Genomic DNA, 24,382 nt, shown 5'->3' on the forward strand with positions numbered 1-24,382 from the left:
AGTAAGATATCCTTGCTCCAGAATTGTAGTTAAGACTGCTCACCAGTTAAAGGAATTGTGTTTGTTAACCACCACCATTTTGGGACAGTGAATGCAGCATCAAGGAACAGACATTTTGTTTGGTGCAGAGACTGAATTATCTGTCAGAACTTTATTTGTATTAGTAAGATTACATGACTCAGTCTGCATTGGAGTACCATTTAAACACAAAAACAGTAACTTTGTTATGGAAACCTTTTGACTATTGGATACAGTTCAGTTCTGTGGAACTAGAGATCCTAGCAAGATCCCATCCCGGAATTAAAGACTGTGTTACTTCACCTTAATTTCAAGTAAACCACTGAGATATTGTGGGAAACCTTGTTTTTATTTGGTTTGATTGCTAGGCTGTTATTGCAGTGATTGTTGACCTATTTTTAAGTGTCTATGCTAAATGCATTGTCTATTCCATGTATATCGAATGTATTCAGTGTCGGACTGGGGCATGAAGGGCCCACCAGGGAACTGCAACACTAGGGGCTCACCAGAGGGGGTGTGGTCAGCCATCATAGAGGCGGGACCTGACACTAGAGGGGGAGTGGTCAGTCCGCGAAGAACAGCTAGCTAGAGTGTAGTATATAAAGCATAGAGTGTGTGTATAAATAATAACACAGTCTTGACCTGCATATTTCCCTTCTGCTATTTATCACTATGCTGTAGCATTGTGTGTGCAACTTCCTTTATAAAGCCTAAGTCCCAGCTCAGCAATAACACAATTAAATAAAAATAATGTTGCCTGTCTGACAGGAAGTCATTGACTAAGACTCAGACTGTCACAAAAGCAAATCAGTGGATGTTAGCCTAATAATGTATGGATTTATTTTATTAATTCAATGGGGAAAAAGTTAATGAAGTCTTATAATTAGAGACCTGCTTAGTCCTATAGCAATATGCAAAATCATATTCCCTGTAAATATATATATTTGCGAAATGTGCTAAACATACTTGCATGACAAAATGTTTCTTAGCTTACAACTGAAGAATTTGCATTCATTTCTAACAGTGTAACTGAGATTATCTGTTTTGGAATAATAAATGGCCAAGCACGTTGCATAACATACCTCTAACAGAATTTAGGATCTCAAATAAATTACTACTGGTTTCTAATGATGGGTCAACTGAAACCCGTTAGCTGCATTTTACAAAATAAAAAGGAAAAGCGAAAAAGAAATAGGAGGAGTAGTTTCACTGCAATGAAATGGGATTATCTTGTCCGGACAGGCAGGGTGCAGACCTCTGCACCCTGGAGGGAAAATGCTAATGGGCAGACTAGCGCTTTACAAAATCAGGGTTATCGCTGTCAATAAACCTTTGATGTTTAAAGTGAAAAGAAAAAACTATCTCGGGCAAAAACTCCAATTTTTACTGGTAGTGGGCCTTTTCATGTGGAGTTTTTAGGTTCTCGTGGGTTTCCTCCCACAATCCCAGAACATACTGGTAGGTTAATTGGTTGCTATCAAATTTACCATAGTCTCTCTCTCTGTCTGTCTGTGTGTGGGTATGTTAGGGAATTTAGACTGTAAGCTCCAATGGGGCTGGGACAGATGTGAGTTCTCTGTAAAGCGCTGCGGAATTAGTGTCGCTGTATAAATAAATGGTGATGATGAATTGTAGAACTCTTATTTTATTCAAGTGTATGAACAGAAAATACTTATATAGGTTACTTAAGTAATTTCTTAGAACCCCTCATGTGTTTGGAGAAAGAGCAACACTGTGCAGACATGACACAGTAGATAAGTTTTAGTGGCTGCTGCTGTACAGGATGTTTTGATGATGAGACTGGCCATATCCTAGTTTGTAAGTGGGACAGACTGCTCCATTTCACATGGTCTTCCCATACTGACTGCAGAGGTCAGGTCTCAGTGTCATGAATCTCCAGAATTGCAGAGCTATATATCTGCCTAGAACAAAGTAAAGGTATTTAACAGTGACCTCTCTTCCACGCTTCATAAGTCAGACACTGGCATTCTCTGCTTGCATTATAGCGTTATTGGTCATTAACATGAATATGGATGGGTTACCTCTCACTGCCAATCTTGTCTGGAGAAGAAGCTGCAAGATACGAGTCCATGTAAGAACTAAGAAAAGTACACATACACCCAGAAAAGGAGGGGGGAGAGGAAAGACCGAGAAGAGACATGGTGATAGATAAATAAAGACAGACAGGCAGACACATGGTAAGGGAGAAGTGGAAACAGACAGCAGAAAAGCAGTGGCAGGAGCCGTGCACAATGTAGAGGAGGAGCTGAGAGGTCAGGGGGCGCCTGTGTGACGAGTGGTTGCATGCTGCTTCTATACAGAAACAGGCAGCATGCGGCCACATATACAGAGATACGGGGGCAATCCTGATTGTGAACAGCTGGGTAAACACATAGTTGTGTACAGCAAAGAATGGGTGGCCGTTGCACCCCCCTCGGCGGCCGCACCACCCTCGTTATGGCTCTGGCGCTATGAGACCCACCTAAAAGAAGAGAAGCGTTCTGTGCCGGGCAGTGCAGCTCTGTTGTGTCAAGGTTTTGTGGCAGTGATCAGTACACTGTGAGACTGGTTTTCTCTCTTGACTATAACTTCCGCCTGTTTTATATCACTGCTGCTCTCTTGGGTGTTCTCTTCCTCTGTCTACCACACACGGAGACTGTCCACTTGCATATTGCTGACTAGGGAGGGGGCGATCGCAAGCAGCGGGGACGCCGGTGAGGACCTCCAGGTAAGCTCTGCCCACGGGGAAAAGGGGGTGTGGCCATAAGGTAGCTGGGCCTATCGGTGATTTAACCGGTAGCCCACTGGGCCAGTCCGACGCTGAATGTATTATTTCTAAGTTGTCTTTTCCACCTAAATCTCTTTGATCCAGAAATAAAAGGTTCTTGCTGTCGGTTATTGAGTTGGGAGTGAGTAAGCCCTACCATTACCATTGCCACTCTGTTAACCATAGTCATTCTCATATCAACCAAATCTAAGGAGGAAGAACATCATAGAAGAAAAAGAAGTAAGTCATTGCATTGTAGGCACTCCATTCCTCCAGGGTGTTACATTTGCAGTCAGTCTTCAAGACACGTAGCCTTGGTAGAAACTTAAATCTAGTCATCTACCATACTGTGGTGAAGTCAATAGTGGTTTGGGCTCAGAAGCCAGGACAGAAGGCAGATCATACATAACTCAGCTTAATTTTAAGGTTTAATTTTTTCCTATGTTTTCCATTCAAAAATCAAGTGATATGGGCAATATTTTAAATGTAAAATATAATGGAGTATTTTATTCCACTGTATCTCAAACAACAAAACAAAATCATATAGCATGAGACCAATAACTACATTACTGGTTGGATGGATCAAAATGCCCCAATCAAATTTGCAGTTATATCACTAGCCAATATTGAGAATCAGTCAAAATATTGTTTTATATAAGGGCATTGGCAAAAGTAAAATTCAGTACTTTTTGTATAGTAGAAAAGCACAAGTATAAGAAAATAGTAGTTGATAAACATTGTTAATTACCCACAAATATGTAAAAAAAATGTATTGTTTAAACACAGTTATCTTTATATATACAAATGTTTTGTTCATAATGAGTACTTTCTTATTGTTTTCTCTTTAACACTTTCAGACTGAGCTATGTGTCATCTGTTTCTTTAGAACCTAAGGGAAATAAATACAGAACACACCCCGGGGCATTCAAAACAATTTTTCCGCCCCCCACCTTGTTTGAATGGTTCACAAAATCATATGAAAAATGACGTAATAATAAATTATGTAACTGACAAAATCACATCACTAAGGAATACATGTTTCCTCTCATGAAAACACAGATCCTCACACCTTATATCATTTATACCTGAAATTCAACGCACTACCTATCCACAGATTAGGAAACAGGATCATTCAATATCTAATGATTCCTTCAAAAAATATCCAGTATATCCCAGTATCCAGAGCCCCATTTCACTCTTGGGCTCTGGAAATTTCATGGAATTAAATTAAGGGACCATGTAATACATCAGTGTAAACAAAACAAACCTTTTAGTCAAGGGTGGGTTACATGTAATTAATTATCCATTTACTACATATTCTGTAACTACATAACTGACCTCATTTCAAATACAAAATATGTTGTTTAGTAACATATTTATTATATTTAATCAGATGACTACATGGATTATATATAATTGCTTTTTATTTGTGACCTATAATGTTTTTTCAATTCTATTTTCATTTTTAATTGGACAAAGAAAGACTTTTTTATCCATGTCCATTTATCTGTTTTAAACCCAAACTGAACTGGCAAGGCCATTAAATAGAACTTACTGCTGCTGATAAGTTCAAGGAATATTAGAAATGCTTATTCATTTCCATTATTTCTCTCTGCTACTTGTTTCCTAGTATGCGAGATTTAGATTTCTGAAAATGCTAAATGGTTTTTATTTTCTGCCATTCAAATAAATTACTACACAGGAAACTAAGTCAGCATAACATCTCAATTAATTATTGAAATTAGTTTTAATTAATTTGAGTACCATTATTTTTGCTAAATTCACCCAATTACCTTACAGAAATACCAAATTAATTGGATCACTGAATTGTCTAATACATATAAGTTTGTGTCAATGAAAATAATGATCGCTCACAAATACCAACATTAAAATATTTTAATATTTTTGTGCTTCAAGCTTCAGATTTTATACTTACCAACCTTTTTAAAGTCCTTTCTGGGAGATCCCAGACAGGGGGGCGTGGTTGGAGGGCGGGAGGGGCGGGGCGCGGTGAGTCGTGTCATTTTGGCCCCACCCCCACATCAAAATGCCATTTTTGTTGCGTGGGGAGGGGCCAAAATGAACGCGATTCACCGCGATTCGCGTCATTTTGACAGCAAGAGGCCGTTAACGGGATATTTGCCTGCTCTCCCTGGAGTCCAGGAGATCTACCCGAATTTCGGGAGTCTCCCGGACATTCCGGGAAAGTTGGCAAGCATGGATAATTTGTATGCAATTAAATCCTTTTCTAGCCCTTTTCATCTTAGACTCCCATTTCCATTGGGATGTCTCATTTTGGAGGATTTTATAAAGTTGTGAAATATGGTGGACAGCCTGTTAGGACTTGAACAAGACTTGAACTTTGGAGACATTAAGTAATCTAGTGCAGTTCAAGGTTTGTAGAAGTCTTTGTGATGTGCAAAATAGAGCCCTTGGGGAAGTCTGATGCGAGTGAAAAGGGAAAATAATGGGACATTCCCACTTAGTTGCTCTGGAGACTGAGAATGCCACAGCAGGAACTCTGGAAGGAACAGAGAATTGTTCCTCCCAATATAACCATAGACTAATTTTCAAATGCTAAACCTATCAATTAAGTAGCAAATTGTTCAGAGCCTCTTATTTACCACAATTTTTATCTTGATGTTGTTAAAAGGTAAAACTAAGGGGGAGCAAGACATGTTGGAACTATTTGCATATGTTGCAAATAGTTCCAACATATGCATTCAGACTCACTATTACATGCCTTTGATTGAGTCATTATTCCTAATAAGTATAGCAAAGGTATATAAATTCTGTTCCATAATCAAAACAGAGAGCAGTGGTGAGAAAGAGCACTCCCACCTATTTCTATTGGAGATCCCTACTGGGTCTGAAAGCGTACATATTTTAATTTGTGGAATCAGTTCATGATACAAGGCAATTATTCTAGTGATAGATGCAGGGCACAAATCAATTTACTCTAGTATTAAATTCTAGAACTGCCAATAGACCCACTTTCTAAGTATCAATGGGGAGGAAGCTTGTTGGTGCAAAAATGATATTGGGCATAGGCTTTTATAGTTCTAACAGGGGTATTTTTGTGTCCCTGTGGTGCTGAATTGTTTTGTTCATTAGATCGAGTGTATTGGATTGAAGTTTGTTTTACATCCACAAATTGGGAAGCATCCTTTGGAAGTACATATGCCTCGAGGGCATGTGAGGAAAATAGATAGGATAAATTTATGCAAGAAGAGGATGAGAGACCATTTTCAAAGCATTTGTAAATGCATGCTGTAAAGTTGCTACCTGACAATGTAATGATTTTCAACTTAACCAATTCATGAAAGGCCCAAACAGTTGTGACCACTATAGTAATATTATCTTCAAGTCGCATGTTGCTACTACTATGACAATAAATTGAAAAACAGATTTAATAACTAATGGCAGTGATAAGAGTCAATATAGACAAATACATTGAGATGGTAACAACTTTAAAAAAAGTCTCGATCAGCATGTCGATTCATGTGTACATACATTACCCATTGTACACAATTATCTATCATAACCATCAGCTGAAAAGTTCATGACTCTGTAAACTCTATGGAGATCCTGATTGAGAGTGCATACCCACACCAGGATCAGAACAACATCGTTCCATCAAAGAAAGAAATTTTTCCATGTCCAGAAAAAAAGTGATATTTTACTATCTGGCATATTGACACCTGAAAAAAAATCCATAACCATAAAAACAAGAAAACAGATCCTTGGTCCTGCAGCTTTGAAACAAAATAAAATATTCCAGAGAATAGGTGCTTGGCAAAATAAAAAAAATCTTGGGACTGCTGCAACCTCTTGACATGAAAAGCTCCCATTTTGTAATGACTTAATTACAGCTGCTAGGTCTATTCATAACATGGGGCTTTCCCATGAACTCAGCGATGGGCCGTGGGAAAGCCCCATGTTATAAATAGACCTAGTAGCTGTAATTCTCCCATTTTGCTGCGGGAGCTCTTCATATGAAGGGCTAGTTTGCGGTGGCCCCAATCCTTTTTTATTTTGCCAAGCAAGGATCCTCTGGATTATTTTGCTGGGCAACATTGGCAGGACCGCTATGTTTTTTTGTTTTTTTATGGGCATTGATTTATTTTTCTAGTGTCAAGCTGCAAGATTTTAGGATATCATTTTAGCATGGATTACAGTTGAGGAGCCTGAATGTTGGTGAGCATTACAGGCGTGGCTGTTTTTTTATTTATTTCAAATAATGGTATTTTATAAATGGGTGTGTGTGTTTTATTTACATTTTGACTTGGTTTACTATAAGTCTCAGTTTGCCTTGGGGGACATGCTGGCACTTGTGGGGTTTGGGTCTATTCTGCTTTCAGCACGGGGCTGGGTACCTCTAAGGGATAAGCAATAAAAAAATGCAGACCCCATACAATGTGCGGACAAGCCTGGGGTTGGTTGACATTATGGCAGGCAGACCTCACGCTGCAGGTTCCCCTGCTATAGTGCCACCAGCCCCAGCTGGCAAAGCCTAATCTGGAACAAGGCAAATTTTTTGTCCCCCTTGATTTTACTACTAACATCCTAGGCTGGCAGCACTAGAGTTTAGCTACTTGGAGGAAGGGGGTGAGCACACTGTGTTTTCTTTTTATTGTATTAACATTTTGTTTTTATTTTTTTACTGTTTACTGTCTGGCGGCTGTATTGTGCCGGCAGGTCTGGGGCTGTATTGCTAGCTGGAAGTGACTTTACTACCTGACAACAGCTACAATGTTGTCATTTTAACTCCATAGACATGCTGAACCAGACGACATCAGACAGTCTCACTGTCGACAGATTGACAACATCCCCATTGTGAGATTCATGTCGTCTGTTCATGCCCTTCAAAGAGACGCTGATGTCAGTCTTGCCTTGTAAGCATATAATGGAGTATGTGCTATAGCCATTGCCATCAAGGCCATTCCATGGTCAAACAAAAAGGGAATCCTCAGCCTTGAGCAATATGCTCACATAAAATAAATATATACTTATTTACAAGCAACTAGTTCATAGAGACATGATGATTCTGTAAAGGCTATAGCTTTGGTGACAATCAGACTCCAAATTTGTCATTTTTTTCACCAAAGCTATAGCTTTTACAGAAGACTCATGTCTCTTTGAACTAGTTGTTTGTAAATAAAATAAGTATATGTGCATTCTAAATTTAGTTATGCTACCTAACTGGCAAATTTGAAAATCACTCCAATTTTTAGTCAACCTTTCATTATATCTCATTACACAAGTGCACTCCCAGTGTTCGCGCTGTGGATGCTTACTGTTAAGGGACTACATAGGATTTCAACACTGAAGCTTGCCCTCACCTTTAACACAGGTTACAGATTGACTGAATCACTCCCAAAAAGTTCCCTCACACTCATAAACACCTGTCAACTCCCACTACCTATTCAGGGCAATAAGACATCAAAACTCATATGGACACACTGAAACACGCCTTGTAGCTAGAGATGCTCACTGACCCCCGTGTTTTGGTTTTGGATCTGGATTACCGTTGTGTTTTGGTTTTGGATCTGGATTACCGTTGTGTTTTGGTTTTGCCAAACCGCCCTTGCGTGTTTTGGTTTTGTTTTGCTATTTTTGAAAAAAATACAATTTTTTTGGTCTAAAATAACCTAATTTAGTGCTCCACCAGTTTCTTGGATAAGTGAGGTAATTCTAAAGCTAATAAATTATGAAAAAAACAGTTTAATCCCTGGTAGGCTGTCCTTAATTCGAACACTTGTCTGCAAATTATACAGACAAACCTGGTTGTCTACCTCCTCCATCTTTGATTATTGGCAATGTAGCCATCGTCCTTGGGTGTATATAACACCCTCCACTTGAAGTTGAATAGAAAAAAAGCAGCCTGCATAGACTGTGGAATTAGAAAGTAAAAATAAATGGACCAAGGTAGTTTGGTGGCTATATATGCCCCCCCGCCCTCCACTTGTAGTTGAATAGAAAAAAGCAGCCTGCATAGACTGTGGAAATAGAAAGTAAAAATAAATGGACCAAGGTAGTTTGGTATCTGTCTGCATCAGACCCCCTCTCCACTAGGAGTAAAATAGAAAACTATTCAGCCGTTATAGAATCTAGAATATAAATAGAAATTGAGAAAGGCAATTTGGTATCTGTCTACATCATAATCATCAACATCATCATTAGTGCCCTCGTCGCCTACACAAATCTCCCCCTCATCCTCTTCTAATTCAAAAGTGGCATCCTCAATTGGTGTATCACTGACTATACTCGGGCTGTTAAGGCACACATCAGCATAACTACTGAAAGGAACCTTCTTTATGGGTACACTGTCACTAACAGAATGCTCACGATTAGACATACCACTGGTGGATGGACTCTCCACAGGGATTGGTGTCATTTCAGATTCAGAGCATACATTATCCTCTAATGCCTTACTGGTTTCTTGCAGCTCGGCTTTCACGCGTAACAGTACATGTGCACCACTTTTCGACTCCAAATTTCTTGGTTTTGCTTTGTCACGAGTGTCCGTACAAGAAGAAGGCTCAGTAACATTTTTTTGATCTGCCACTAATAGAGAAAGGTGAAGGCCTCATTCTTTCTTTGCCACTGCGTGTGTAGAATGGCATGTTGGCAAAAAATTTTTTATCCGCACTTAACTTTTTCTCAATTACACTTGTTTTTCACTTCAACACTGTAAATTTTTTTGGGGTGTGTGTTTTTTTGACTGATTTCAAAAGACTGTGTAGTTTGACATTGCCTTTCCCAGATGACGTACTGGGAACACTACCATCAGGACTGGTAACAGAACCTGGTTGCTCATTCTGCTCATATGTGGACTGCTTTGAATCCATTATGAGCCCAAAGCACTTGTAGTGCTACAAAGTGTTTTAGATACTGCTGACAAATAGGATTCTTGACAGCCAGAAATATTAATGCAAAAGAATGGTGGACACATCAAAAGCACTTGGGAGTGCTAAATATTATTTTTGGAGACTGCTGACAAATAGGACTTTTGACAGCCAGAAATATTAATGCAAAAGAATGGAGGACACCACAATGCACTTGTAGTGCCAAATATTGAAAAAAAAGACTCCTCTATTATCATCATCATCACCATTTATTTATATAGCGCCACTAATTCCGCAGCGCTGTACAGAGAACTCTCACATCAGTCACTGCCCTATTGGGGCTTACAGTCTACATTCCCTAACACATACAGAGAGACTAGGGTCAATTTGTTAGCAGCCGATTAACCTACCAGTGTGTTTTTGGAGTGTGGGAGGAAACCGGAGCACTCGGAGGAAACCCACGCAAACACGGGGAGAACATACAAACTCCACACAGATAAGGCCATGGTCGGGAATTGAACTCATGACCCCAGTGCTGTGAGGCAGAAGTGCTAACCACTAAGCCACCATGTTGCCTTTATCCTCCTCTCTTCTCTATCAATTGTTATCAGAATTGTAATCAGAATTGTTATCAGAATTGGATGAAGAATAAGTTATATTCTCTGTCCCTGCTCTAATCAGCCTGTGACTACACCCTGCTCTCTCCCTCTGTCAAATGGCGATGGATTTCTGTGGAGGCAGGTATTTATAATTTTCAATTATCGCGAGAACCGAGCCCCGACGACGTCACAATGACGTTCGGCCTCGATTTGGAATCTGAGCGGGCGGGAGAGTACCGAGCCTGCTTGGCTCGGTACTCGGATAGGCAGAGTTCGGGCGGGTTCAGTTCTCGGGGAACCGAGCCCGCCCATCTCTACTTGTAGCTAACAGTTCACACCTGCTGTCATAGGGCTAATATATCAAAATTCTATTACACAAATGTACACATTGGCCCACACTATGCTTCTTATCAGTGAACAACTCACAGGGTTAGCGTAAAGGATGAGCGGTTTGGATTATTTGAAATCTGAGTCGTGAATCAGTTTTTCCCTCCAAACTTGGATCTCAGAACAAAGCAAAACATTATTTCCGTGATTCCCCCCCCCCCCCGACATTTTTTGTATATATAGTCCTCCCTCATTCTCTCAAATGCCATTTTAAAACAGACAGCATGTTGGGAGTAAGTTATCTGTGGCACTCTGTTCATAAAATAGCGGTAAGGGTGAAACAGTGTTATAGGAAAGTAATATAATCATGTCATTCTTGTAATGCAGCTCTGTAGAGAATTGTCAGCTACACTAGTTTGCTGATCAATTGCTTTTAATTTCAATCTAATCAATTCTAAATACACTTTACACATACTAGTGGCTACTGGTTGTTAATGCATTGCATATATATATAATAGTACTAGACAGTATTCACAGACTGAGTTAGATAGATATATATCATTCTGAACTAACTAGTATATTGATTTCTTTAAGTAAAACAGTGTGTCTTTACTGTCAGACTATTAGCAGCAGAATGCAAAAATGAAAAAAAAACTGGGTGTTTGTATATAGGATTCAGCAGCAGTTGCATCCCCCCTAAAAAGCCTATATAGTATTATATTCTAGTCTTTTCTATGTTTCAATACTTAGAAACTTTGGAGGGTCATTCAGTGAAATCTATTGTTTAAAAAAGGCTGTTTGGGGGCAGGGAGGCATCTACCCCCCAGGCCGGTTCCATAGTGGGCTACCTTGGGCTGGGTCACTGGGCCACCTGAATTTTTTTCTTTAAAATGTCCCTAATATGTTGAGCCGAGTCTTGACCCCCAGGCTAAAATTTACCCGTTTGTGAGGGTCAGCATGTAACTGCACACCCCAAAAATGCAATATATATTCAAATCTTTTCTATTTTTCAATATTTGTTTATTTTGAAAGGGTCACTCAGTGAAATCTTTTTCTCAAGATTGACATAGAGTCAGCTTTTTGTCTGCTGCCACTCCACCCTGAATCGTTTCAGTTTATGGGCTTTAGACACCGCAACGGTTTTTATGTCGATCGCTGCCTGCCCATGGGCTGCTCGATTTCGTGTCCCCTTTTGAAGAAGTTTAGCAGCTTTCTCCACTGGTGCATTCAGGCTGGAACCGGACACAGGGGGATTGCTCACTACCTAGACGATTTCTTGATTATTTGGTCCAGACAAGTCCAGCAGTTGCTTAGAAGTGCTACAATCAGCGCAGGCCCTTTTTTACGGTAATGGGAGTTCCCATTGCCAGCGATAAGACCGAGGGTCCTTCCCATTGTTTCGCTTTTTTAGGCATTGAGATTGATTCTGAAGTGGGTTGTTGTAGGCTCCCGGAGGACAAGTTGAAGAAACTGGGGGAGGCGATTGGGCTGGCACTTAGCTCTCCCTATATGTCATTGAAAAAAGTTCAGTCACTTCTGGGGCTTTTTAACTTTGCGTGCAGAGTGATTACAATGGGCAGAGTTTTTTTGTCATAAATTGCAAAGAGCCATAGCAGGGAAGAGTAAACCTCATGCAGCGGTCAGGCTGCCACAGGAAATTAAAGATGATCTTCAGGTATGACAGAGGTTCCTTAAGGAGTTTAACGGTAAAAGGATTTTGCCCACCCCTCCGGTAAACAACGCTACCCTTGAGCTTTTCACGGATGCTTCGGGATCGCAGGGTTTCGGAGCTTACCTGGGTGGACAGTGGTGTGCAGAGGCTTGGCCAGAATTGTGGCATAGAAGCGGATGGGTGAAGAACTTGGTTGTTTTGGAGCTATTCCCGATTATTGTTGCCATAGAGCTATGGGCTATAGCCCTACGGGGCAAGCACATTGTTTTTTGGTGTGACAACTTAGGGGTAGTTCAGTCCGTTAATAGCCAGAGCGCATCTTCCCCGCAGGCGATAGCGTGGTTGCGTCACCTTATACTTTGGTGCCTTGAATACGAAATAACTTTTAATGCCCGCCATGTCCCCAGGGTTAATAACGAAATAGCAGATGCCTTGTCTAGATTTCAATGGAGGAAATTTCGTGAACTGGCCCCTCAGGCAGATAGCATAGGCATTCTCTGTCCCCCTTGTGTTTGGCAGATCATCACGCCGGCATAAGAGGTCTAGCGGAACGCGGCCTAGCACAATCCACATTGCGGGTGTATCGGGCAGCATGGCGGCAGTGGGTCCATTTCAGCGCCTCCAAGGACCAGTCGGAGTCAGGCCAGCGGGATGCGGTGATGGAGTTCATGTGGTTGAAGTTTTGTGAGGGAGCAGCTAAGGCTAGTATGTCATCTACACTGGCAGGCATTTTCGTTTATGTCACGGCTGAATGGCACGGTAGACATCACTAAGGGTTTTTTAATATCTAAGGCGCTGAAAGGGTGGGCAAAAGAGAGACCGACCACTACTGACACGCGCCACCCGATTACCATACAGATCTTAGCCCAGCTTATGAGGATTTTAGTGGAGGTGGCTTGGGACGAGTATGAGATCCTGCTTTTTCATACTGCTTTTAGCCTGGCATTTTTTGGGGCTTTCAGGGTATCGGAACTAGTGGGGCAAACAGCAGGTCATGTCTCCGCAGGTCTGCTTACGTGGTCATACGCGATGATCATCTAAGCGTTAAGATAGCCCGGATCAGAGGGGGAGAGGTTGCTGGTTACAATTGCAGGCCCAAAAAGATAAAGAGTTATGTCCAGTCTAATTAACCACCCAATTTACTCTAATTAGGCCTTCCAAATCAATTTTCCTGATACATAAGGATAGGGCGCAGCTTACCAGATATCAGTTTAATGTGGTCTTGAAAAAGGCGATAAAGTTGCTAGGCCTTAACCCTTCTTTTTTCAGCTCAGGGGGCTCGGGGGCTTCGGTGGAGGCTTTAAAATCTCTCGGGAGATGGAAATCTTCGGCTTATCAAAGTTACATTAGGCCTAATGTTTTAAGTTGATTAATGATACACGTGAATGTTGTGTTATTGACTTCTGTGCTTATTTTGCCTATTTCTCTCTTTATGCTTTCATTATTATTGTTTGTCATTGTCAGATAGCTCTTGATCCTTATCTTCATTGTCGTTTGTTCGATCCTCCTATACCCTACCCTGTTACTCAAGGCTTATCTGCTCGTCGCGTTGAGCGAGGGCGCGAAGGGCTTTCTCACGTTTTTTTTCTCCGGAGGCCTGATTAGTGGTGCGCCTCTGGGGTTTGTTCGGGTTTCAACTTCGTGTGAGTAACTTACCCTTACCCAAATCCATTCCTCCCCTTTTACTTTTCCTTGCCAGCTATTCTCCAGGCCCGTTTTTGGGCTGCCTTCGTTAAAATTCCTATGTGCACCTTCGTGCTGTGTGTGATGATCCGGTAAAGATTGCAGTTATTAACTCTTGTCTCTTTTTTAGATGCTGGGGTTTCTGCGAGAGATGTGTGGCACTCATATTTTCTGGGCAGCTAACCAGACAGGGGTGCAGTCGAGGTTTACCAGCATAGGAGATAGGCGGGTGCTTTGGTTAGGTAAACGGGGTTTAGTATGGGGAGGTCTCTTTCCCTGGTTAAGACAGCTAATTGAACGGTGGGGAGCCCCTGACATACTAGTTATCCACCTTGGGGGGAATGACCTGGGTAAGGGTAAGTCCCTTGAGCTAATTATACAGATGAGAGAGGACCTTTACTATATTAACAGGACATGGCCATCAATTACCCTGGGCTGGTCCGCTATGATTCCGAGGCTGTCGTGGCGATCACAGATCCCCCTAAAAAAGATCCTGATAATAGGGAGGAAACTTAATAGTGCACTTCGGAAGGTCATTAGGTCCCTTGGAGGTTTTGTGGTAGATCACCCTGAGATAACAGCGGATAGGGTGGATCTGTATAGGAGAGACGGTGTGCACCTCTCGGACGAGGGGTTGCATATTTTTATGGAGAGCATTTGTTTGGAGGTGTGGAGAGTGCTCGGTTTTGGTGGTGGCGGGCTGCTTGGCCCTTAGGGCCGGCAGCGTGGGAGGAAGGCACTGCGATCAGCGGCTGATATAGATGGCTCTATCGTGATTGGCGCAGGTATCTGTCCCCTTACAAGGCAATCGGTTACTCTTGTCCCTTCCGTGGGGAGGGGCCTCGCCCGGCTCAGTGAGGGAGGGGGAGTGAGTAGTGAGGTGTGGTGCAGTTTACTCTGACGTCAGGTTAGGGCCGGCCAAGCAGTGGGGTTATGAGAGAAGTGGGTGGACTTAAGGCTATATTGCCATGTCCACGCTTGGTTGGGTATCACTGGAGCTGATCTTCAGTGCCCTTTCTCCGCCACCAGGTTTTAATAGGATATAATAAAATAGTTTTAGTGCAACTTTACTCAAGTCTCCGTGTCTTTATTTTATATAAGTTGTTTACATTATTTAAGGTATTGTGTAGGGCGAAGAGCATACACAGTGAACTATTTAATTACATGCACCACCTTGTCGCTCAGAGTGTACATCTGTTACTGACAACAAAACAGCAAAATCAGTGTGAATGTAGCTATATGAATTATATCCTGAAGTCAGTCATCATTTGCATAACCGAGAGAAAAGCATTAAGCGTATAAACTACTAAATTGTGCTGTGACTTATTGGTTAACTTATCTATACTCCACCCAAGATGCTGTAACATAATAAAATGGGTCTCATTAAAATCAGGTGGAGCCAGAAATTCATGTCTCAAGTTACAAGCAGGGTAAGGACAGCTGTCGGCAAAATCCAAGTGTAAAAATAGAGACAAACAATTGCATAGTAGAGACTGAAGATAGTGTAATATATCTATAGGTGGGAGAAATTACATCATTGATATTAGCATATATGTAGCACATTACTATAAAAACTAGAAAATTAACATTACAAATTAACCTGTATTCTGCAAGATTAAATTGTATAGTATTTGAGAGAGAGGAGATTGTATAGTGGAAGAGATTTCAGTCTTAACAGACTAAACACAAGGACCACCTAACTTGATAAGATGGATTTAAAAAAAAAAAAAAATAGTTATGTCAACATAAAACAAACACTGGTAACAGCATATCAAGACTAGTGCACAATTGTTACGAGCCGCGGCAGTGCCCAGCCGCCGCGACTCACTCACCCGCGTCCCGGCCGTCGCCATGGCGACAGGGACGTCATTTCCGGCCTTAACCCGGCCGTTGCCGGGGCAACTAGCAGACGCTTCAGAGCTGCGTCCCGGCAATAGGAGGAAGCCGGGCGCAGCGATTCTACAGCCTGTGGGCTAATTAATAGGGGCAGATTATAGGAGGCAATTACAGGCATTAGCCTGCAACTGTGCAGGCCAGGGGCAAGCCCTGATTGGCTCTATTAGTGACTGCTCTATTAACCTGCAGGAGTGTGTTCAACCTGTGATTGGTTCAGCTGGGTATTTAAGGCAATGAGGTCTGCTGCCTCATTGCCGGTTATAGCTTCTGTGCTCCAGTCTGCTGACCTGCTTGTTCCAGTTCCTGTATCCTGTATCTACGTTTGACTTCCCGTGTATGACCCTTGGCTTCGTATTGGACTTCGCTTGTGTTTCCTGTGACCCTGATCCTTGGCTTGTTTACCCGTTCTGCTACTTTGCCTGTGACCTCTGACCTCAGCTTGTTCATCATTACTGTTACCTGCTGCCGGCCTTTGACCTCTGCGTGGACCTGACTCTTCTTGCCTGGGTTCTCCCCAGCCGGTACACACTTCACGACCCTCTGTCAGTCTGCAGCCCAGTCTGTCCCCACCATCAGGGGCTCCAGTGAACACCTGACTGGCAGAGTAGACTCCGGGTTGTGTTGTGCCGGCTGGAGGGGTTCCTAACATTATAACCGGCCCACTCACGGAGACAAGATTAGGATGGATGCAAGTGGATCCACACCGTCTCCGGCACAAACCCTAGCAGGCCATGTTGAGTCTTTGTATCAGATGATGCAGGGATTGGCTGAGCGTATGTCTGTTCAAGAAGAAGCCACAAAAGCTTCACAATCTCCTCCAGATCCCATCTGTGAGCCCAAAATGAATTTACCGGATCGGTTCTCCGGAAATAGAACCTTGTTTCGGAACTTCAGGGAGAGCTGCAAGCTCTATTTTCGGATGAGACCCCGCTCCTCCGGTTCAGAGCAGCAACGAGTTGGGATTATTATTTCCCTTCTACAGGGTGACCCCCAGTCTTGGGCGTTTTCTTTGCCACAGACCAGTCCGGCCATGCAGTCCGTAGACTCCTTCTTTGAGGCATTGGGTTTACTGTATGATGACCCGGATCGAGTGGCCTCCGCGGAAGCTCACCTACGGTCCTTGAAACAAGGCAGACGGTCGGCAGAAGAATACTGCGCGGAATTCCGTAGATGGTCACCTGACAGTGGATGGAACGACCCTGCCTTACGTAGTCAGTTCCGTGTCGGCCTATCTGAACAGATTAAAGATTCGCTAGTGCAATACCCGTCTCCTAGCTCTCTGGAGGATCTGATGCACCTCTCCATTAAAATTGACAGGAGATATAAAGAGCGGAAAACTGAAAAGGAAACGTCATCACCTCCATCCGCCTTCGTTCCTATCTCCCAGGATGGTGAGGAACCAATGCAATTGGGAGCATACCGTCTTTCCTCTGAGGAGAGAGACAGGAGACGGTCACAAGGCTTATGTTTATATTGTGGCGCAAGAGGCCACTTCTCCCGTTCTTGCCCAAACAAGTCGGGAAACAAGCATGCCTAAGGAACGAGGGGAGAGTTCACTTAGGTCTACAAATTGTCTCCCAGAAAAATGCACTATTGGTCCCTGCACAGCTCACGTTCAGTGCTCGTTCTACGAAACTATCAGCCTTCATTGACAGTGGAGCTGCTGGCAACTTCCTTGACATCGAGTTTGCCCGCTCTGCTGGGATTCCGCGGATTAAACTCCAATCTGCCATTACGGTATGTGGCTTAGATGGTAGTCCGTTGCCAGGAGGCAAGATTACTTGGGAGACCCCACCACTACAGTTGAACGTTGGCGCTCTCCATTCGGAATCCATAGTCTTACGCCTTATCGAATGTCCATCGGTTCCTTTAATTCTGGGCCACCCTTGGCTATCCTGCCATAACCCCGTCATGGATTGGGCAAAAGGAGAAATTGTCCAGTGGAGCCCCCATTGTACACAGTCTTGCTTGACACTACCTCTACGTATTATTCAGTCTATTCCGGAGCAGCTCCCTTCTCAGTATCATGGCTACTGGGATGTTTTCTCCAAAAAGGCTGCTGACACACTACCACCGCACCGCAATTTCGACTGTGCCATTGAGCTCATTCCGGGCTCTAAATTACCCAAGGGACGCTTGTATCCTCTCTCCGGTCCAGAGACCAAATCCATGCAGGAGTATATTGACGAAAACTTGGAGAAGGGCTTCATCAGGCCATCCAAGTCCCCAGTAGGAGCAGGGTGTTTCTTTGTACCCAAGAAGGACGGTGGACTCAGACCCTGTATCGACTATCGAGGGCTGAACCTTATTACGGTTAAGAACACCTACCCCCTTCCCCTCATCTCCGTTCTTTTTGATCAATTAAGAGGAGCCACTATCTTCACAAAAATTGATCTTCGTGGAGCCTATAATCTCATACGTATTAGAGCAGGTGATGAGTGGAAGACGGCGTTCAACACGCTCTCGGGCCATTACGAATACCTGGTCATGCCGTTTGGCCTGAGTAATGCTCCTGCCGTATTTCAGGATTTGATTAATGAGGTGTTACGTGAGTTCCTGGGACACTTTGTTGTTGTTTACCTTGATGACATCCTCATATATTCAAAATCGTTGTCTGCGCACCAGGGTCATGTCAGACAAATCCTACAGAAATTACGGGAACATCACCTCTACGCGAAACTCGAGAAATGCGAGTTCGAGGTCCAGAAGGTATCCTTCCTCGGTTATCTAATCTCCTCAGAAGGTTTCTCCATGGACCCAACCAAGGTCCAAGCAATTCTGGATTGGATTCAACCGAATAACCTCAAGGCGGTCCAGAGATTCCTGGGATTCGCCAATTACTACAGGAGGTTTATTGGCGGCTTTGCTGATATCGTGGCTCCTATTGTCACCTTGACCCGCAAAGGAGGTGATCCAACTGTTTGGTCACAACAGGCAATAAATGCATTCAAAACCCTGAAGAAAGCTTTTGTGTCTGCTCAGGTTCTCAGACATCCGGATCCTAGGGTACCGTTTGTTCTTGAGGTAGATGCTTCTGACGTCGGGGCTGGGGCTGTCTTGTCACAAAAAGACCCCCAGACCCACCGCTTACATCCATGTGCCTTTTTTTCCCATCAGTTCTCATCAGCGGAAACCAACTATGACGTGGGAAACCGAGAATTGCTGGCAATTAAATGGGCCTTTGAGGAATGGCGACACTGGTTGGAAGGCGCTGCACACCAGATCTCCGTTATAACGGATCATAAGAACTTACAGTATATACAGTCAGCCAAACGTCTGAACCCCCGACAGGCTCGGTGGTCGCTGTTCTTCACTCGGTTCAACTTTATTATCACCTATCGTCCTGGTTCCAAAAATATTCAAGCGGACGCCCTGTCTAGAAGTTTCCTGGCACATCATGCTCCGGTCACCTGCTCAGAGCCTATTGTTCCTGTGTCTATGATTCATGCCGGATTAACTCAAGATTTGAGCTGTATCTTACAAAGGTTCCAGAGGTTGGCTCCTGATAACACTCCGGCAGGATGTTTGTTTGTCCCAGTTCATCTAAGGAAGACAGTCCTTGCTGAGGCACACAACAGTCGGACTGCTGGGCATCCTGGAGTCTACAAAACACTGGAAATCCTTTCCCGTACTGTATGGTGGCCGTCTCTGTCTGCTGACGTCAAGAGTCACGTCCGGTCCTGTGAAGTTTGTGCCAGGAACAAAGTTCCCAGGACTCGCCCGGTAGGTCAGTTAGTTCCGTTGGCCGCCCCTGGTAAACCTTGGACACATCTGTCCATGGACTTTATAGTCGATCTGCCACCCTCTGCGGGACACAATACCATTTGGGTCGTGGTAGACCGGTTCAGCAAGATGGCACATTTCATTCCACTCACTAGGCTGCCTACTGCTCGAGATTTGGCAGTTTTGTTCATTCAACACATTTTCCGCCTCCATGGACTCCCTACAGACATCGTCTCCGATCGGGGTTCCCAGTTCATAGCGCAGTTCTGGAGATCATTCTGTACCCTCCTGGGAATCAAGGTCAGTTTATCATCTGCATACCACCCTCAGTCAAATGGGCAGACTGAAAGGGTTAACCAGTCCTTGGAGAAGTTCTTGCGATGCTACATATCGGAGTTCCATGACAACTGGTCCTCCTTGTTGCCCTGGGCAGAATTTGCCTGTAACAACTCCTGTCACTCATCCACGAAAACCTCTCCGTTCTTTTGCAATTATGGTTTCCACCCCAGATCTAACTCTTTGTATTCACTCCAGTCCGTTGGTATCCAGGAGATCCGTTCCACTGCCAGGGATCTCAGAGTTGTCTGGAAGAAAGTACATTCATCTTTAAAACAAGCCTCACTTGTTGCAAAAAAAAATTCGGACCGACACCGTACCCCCTGCTCCCTTAAGGTTGGCCAGAAAGTCTGGCTGTCTACAAAAAATATCAGGCTCAGACAACCTTGCAAGAAATTGGGCCCTAAGTTCATCGGGCCGTTTCTTATCATCAAGCAGGTGAACTCTGTCGCATTTAGGTTAAAAATTCCAGGCTCGTTAAGAATTCCAAACACCTTTCATTGTTCTCTATTGAAGCCAGTGCTTTATCCTGGTCAAGCCCAGTCTTCAAGTGTGCCTGGGAGAGGTTCCAGTGGGCCACAAAAATTCGTGATTCAAAAGGTCCTTGATTCTAAAAATGTTCAAGGACAGGTGCATTTCCTTATACAATGGAGGAATCGCGGATTAGAAGAGCGATCTTGGGTTCCGCGGAGACAACTCCATGCCCCAAAGAAACTGAAGGAGTTCTTCAAAAAATTCCCTAGGAAACCAGGATGTCGGGGTCCCTCGACCCCTCCTCAAGGGGGGGTACTGTTACGAGCCGCGGCAGTGCCCAGCCGCCGCGACTCACTCACCCGCGTCCCGGCCGTCGCCATGGCGACAGGGACGTCATTTCCGGCCTTAACCCGGCCGTTGCCGGGGCAACCAGCAGACGCTTCAGAGCTGCGTCCCGGCAATAGGAGGAAGCCGGGCGCAGCGATTCTACAGCCTGTGGGCTAATTAATAGGGGCAGATTATAGGAGGCAATTACAGGCATTAGCCTGCAACTGTGCAGGCCAGGGGCAAGCCCTGATTGGCTCTATTAGTGACTGCTCTATTAACCTGCAGGAGTGTGTTCAACCTGTGATTGGTTCAGCTGGGTATTTAAGGCAATGAGGTCTGCTGCCTCATTGCCGGTTATAGCTTCTGTGCTCCAGTCTGCTGACCTGCTTGTTCCAGTTCCTGTATCCTGTATCTACGTTTGACTTCCCGTGTATGACCCTTGGCTTCGTATTGGACTTCGCTTGTGTTTCCTGTGACCCTGATCCTTGGCTTGTTTACCCGTTCTGCTACTTTGCCTGTGACCTCTGACCTCAGCTTGTTCATCATTACTGTTACCTGCTGCCGGCCTTTGACCTCTGCGTGGACCTGACTCTTCTTGCCTGGGTTCTCCCCAGCCGGTACACACTTCACGACCCTCTGTCAGTCTGCAGCCCAGTCTGTCCCCACCATCAGGGGCTCCAGTGAACACCTGACTGGCAGAGTAGACTCCGGGTTGTGTTGTGCCGGCTGGAGGGGTTCCTAACAACAATGAAATAAATTGAATATAAAATCTTGAAAAGTATAAAATGCATATGGTTAATGTCTTTTTCTTCATGCACCTTACCAACCTTCGTATGCTATAAGTGTAACTTAACCAAAATAAAGACACGGACACATATCATCTTCTTTGGCAATGTGTCGCAGTTTTATTGAATAACAAATTGAATAAGAATCCAGAATGGTGGTGGCGAGAGCAAAATGCAGTCAGCTAGCAACCAATCTTTTAACCAAATAGTACAATGCCACTATGGCATTAAACCAACCAAGGAATAATCCCTTAACATTGGTCGGTGTTAAAACAGGCGTCAGCGTGACTGCTCCGGACTCAACTCTGGACTCAACATTGGTGGCCACGCACAGCATGCCCAGGGATCCTCCACTCAGAAGGATCAAGAGTGATGTTACTTCGAAAGGGGCAGTGATGTGCGGCCAACTAGCGTAACACTATTGTGACTAGTCACTGACTGCACTGCTCCCCTACCCACAGCTGGCACCCTTTAACGAGTTCCCAGCCCACCACCACAAGATCCTACCCATGCCTCTAATTGCTCATAAATATCACTAATGAACAACCCCAGACCCTCTCTATTCAAGTGAACCCCATCCAGACGGAATAAGTGGGTTTTGTCCATCTTAATGGAAGGGTGAAAAATATCAATACCACCTATCCACCTAACTCCCTAATCACCCGCCCCGTGACACTATTGATTTTTCTTAGTAGTTTGGTTAATATAGACAGTCGTATAGGAAACCTCCAAAAAAGGCGTGGGACTATATTAGACCAACATAGACTTACAGTTGGCCATCGTGCGTGTATCGCATGCACATCCTCTCTGATGCTGATTATAAGAGCTAACAATTTTGTCTTACCCACATCATTGCCTCCCAGATGTAAAACTAAAATGTCAGGAGGTTGTGATTTTGAAAATTCCTCCTCCAACCAGGGCAAAAGGGATGGCCAACACACACAGATCCCTTTTCCCCATCCATTTAATATCAACCGGGCATGGGAAATGTGACCGATCACTTGACAACTGATGCTTGGAAGCCCAATAAACAAAAGAATGTCCCAAAATCCAAATCTGTATCTTCTGGCCTGTGAACCGAAGATTGAAAATTTGATCAACTTTAGTATTAAAATGCACACCAAAGCTTCTGTTCGATAAAACGACCAAGCAGACACCTTATAAGGGGAGACTAAAATTTGCCAACTGTGACAACTAATGTGCCACCACATACCATACATGTCCATTAACCCATATTCCCCTTGATACACACAACACCGAGCGTACACCGCAAATTGGGATCACTTTGAATGAACTGTGATCAATGCACGAACCGCACCCTACCATTCATTAACTGAATGCAACCAACCAGTAAGGTTTAATCCCATTGCTGCCATTGAGGGAAAGGGCAAACTAACCTATAAAGGTTTATTCATGAACCAATATTAGTGACACTAGCAACCAGTATGTTCTAGTGCTATGCCTATTGGGCTAGATAAATGGGGTTACCTCACCAAAAGGTGTAATGGAGGGGGTTGTGGGGGAGGGGGGGTATTGGGAACATATACTTAAAGCTAAGAATTGAGAGCCAAATACACCTATCAGGGTATAATAGGGAAGCATAAACTTCCATTTGAAAATTATAATTAATGACTGAGTTAACTAATGACGAGCCGTATTCCAACCTGTAAGGTTTATTTAATGTGGGGCTAGCAACCAGCCATATCCTGGTTTAACTGACGCCGCACCAACTTAATATGTTAAACATTGCTACATGAATAATGAACATAAACACCAACCACGTATGGTTTATCTAGAAAACAGCATTAAAGGAACCAACCAATTATGGTTTACCAGCACTACACGAAGTACCAACCTACTATTGTTTAACACCCCTAATGAAGAGTAGAAAATAGAGTACCAACCTGAACAGGTTTAACCAAAGTGAGGAAAGGGGAAGGAGTGGTAACCCAAGTGAAGGTTAACAACCCATCAAAACCCCGTAGGCTCACCACTAATCAGGCCTGTATCTGTGGGAAAAAGATGGGAAAATCCCTTTATGCCTTCGCAAACACGACAAGCAGCTTTCGCCTTGAACTACCGAAGGAAGGGGAGTGGAAGGAGAAGAAAATAAAGAGAAGGAGGGAGAATGGGGGAGGAAGCAATGAGAGAGAGGTAGGGATAGAAAGCATAAGAAATGAAGAGAACATACTTAAATAATTAAGGCCTAATATACCTTTTATAATTATTCGATTTCCAGTGACCCAAAGATTTAATATCAGGTACAGAGGCCCCACCTACAGCTGGCGCTGTAGCTGCCCCGATACGAAATGAATGTGTCCCGTAGTACTTAGGGTCCAAACCAATCCTTTGCACTGCATTTTTAAAGATCGCGCTAAACTGGAATTTTGACAGATGGGACCTATCAACATGCACTAACCATGTCTCACTATCTTTGGGATGAATCTCTGCCAATTTTGCACACAGCGCCACTGGACATATGGTCACATCACTGTTCGCAGGCAAATTGACCCAATGACCTTTACTGTACTGGTCCGGCTTAGAGCGTAAAATCTTCACGGAAACCTGTGTGTCAGTAACTAAACTATCGAGCCAACAAAGCTGAACCTAAAGTAACTCTAGAGCCAGCAATCAGCTCACTAATTTTAATCGCTACATGAAATGCCATAGCGAAAGCTGTGCTAAATAGTATAGCCTCGTAGGCACTGGAAGTTACCTCTGCCAAAGCCACTATCAACTGCTTAAGTAAAGGAACAGCAATGGGACACCTAGAATCAGCTGTAGCCCATAGCACCTTAGTCCATCCTTTCATGGCCTTAGAGATTACAAAACCTCTCGTGGGATCTAATTTGCTATGCAAGCGAGCCATAAATGATATGCCTGCCAATATGGAAGCCATAGCTGACTTATTTACACCTTCACTATAT

The 24,382-nt window shown here is 43.6% G+C and overlaps 1 long non-coding RNA gene across 4 annotated transcripts in view; it reads right to left on the bottom strand.

Annotated features, from left to right (window-relative positions):
• Window positions 1-24,382, bottom strand: part of LOC142158640 (uncharacterized) — a 43,404-nt gene that overhangs the window by 14,964 nt on the left and 4,058 nt on the right. For 3 of the 4 annotated variants that reach the window (XR_012692832.1, XR_012692831.1, XR_012692830.1), the window contains one exon: window positions 2,061-2,992. The exons of the other annotated variant lie outside the window; for it this stretch is intronic. This is a non-coding gene — a long non-coding RNA (uncharacterized LOC142158640). The remainder of the gene's footprint in view (window positions 1-2,060; window positions 2,993-24,382) is intronic. 4 annotated transcript variants of the gene reach the window in all.

Source organism: Mixophyes fleayi, chromosome 5, assembly GCF_038048845.1.
Source record: "Mixophyes fleayi isolate aMixFle1 chromosome 5, aMixFle1.hap1, whole genome shotgun sequence".
In the NCBI taxonomy this organism is placed as follows: Eukaryota; Metazoa; Chordata; class Amphibia; order Anura; family Limnodynastidae; genus Mixophyes; species Mixophyes fleayi.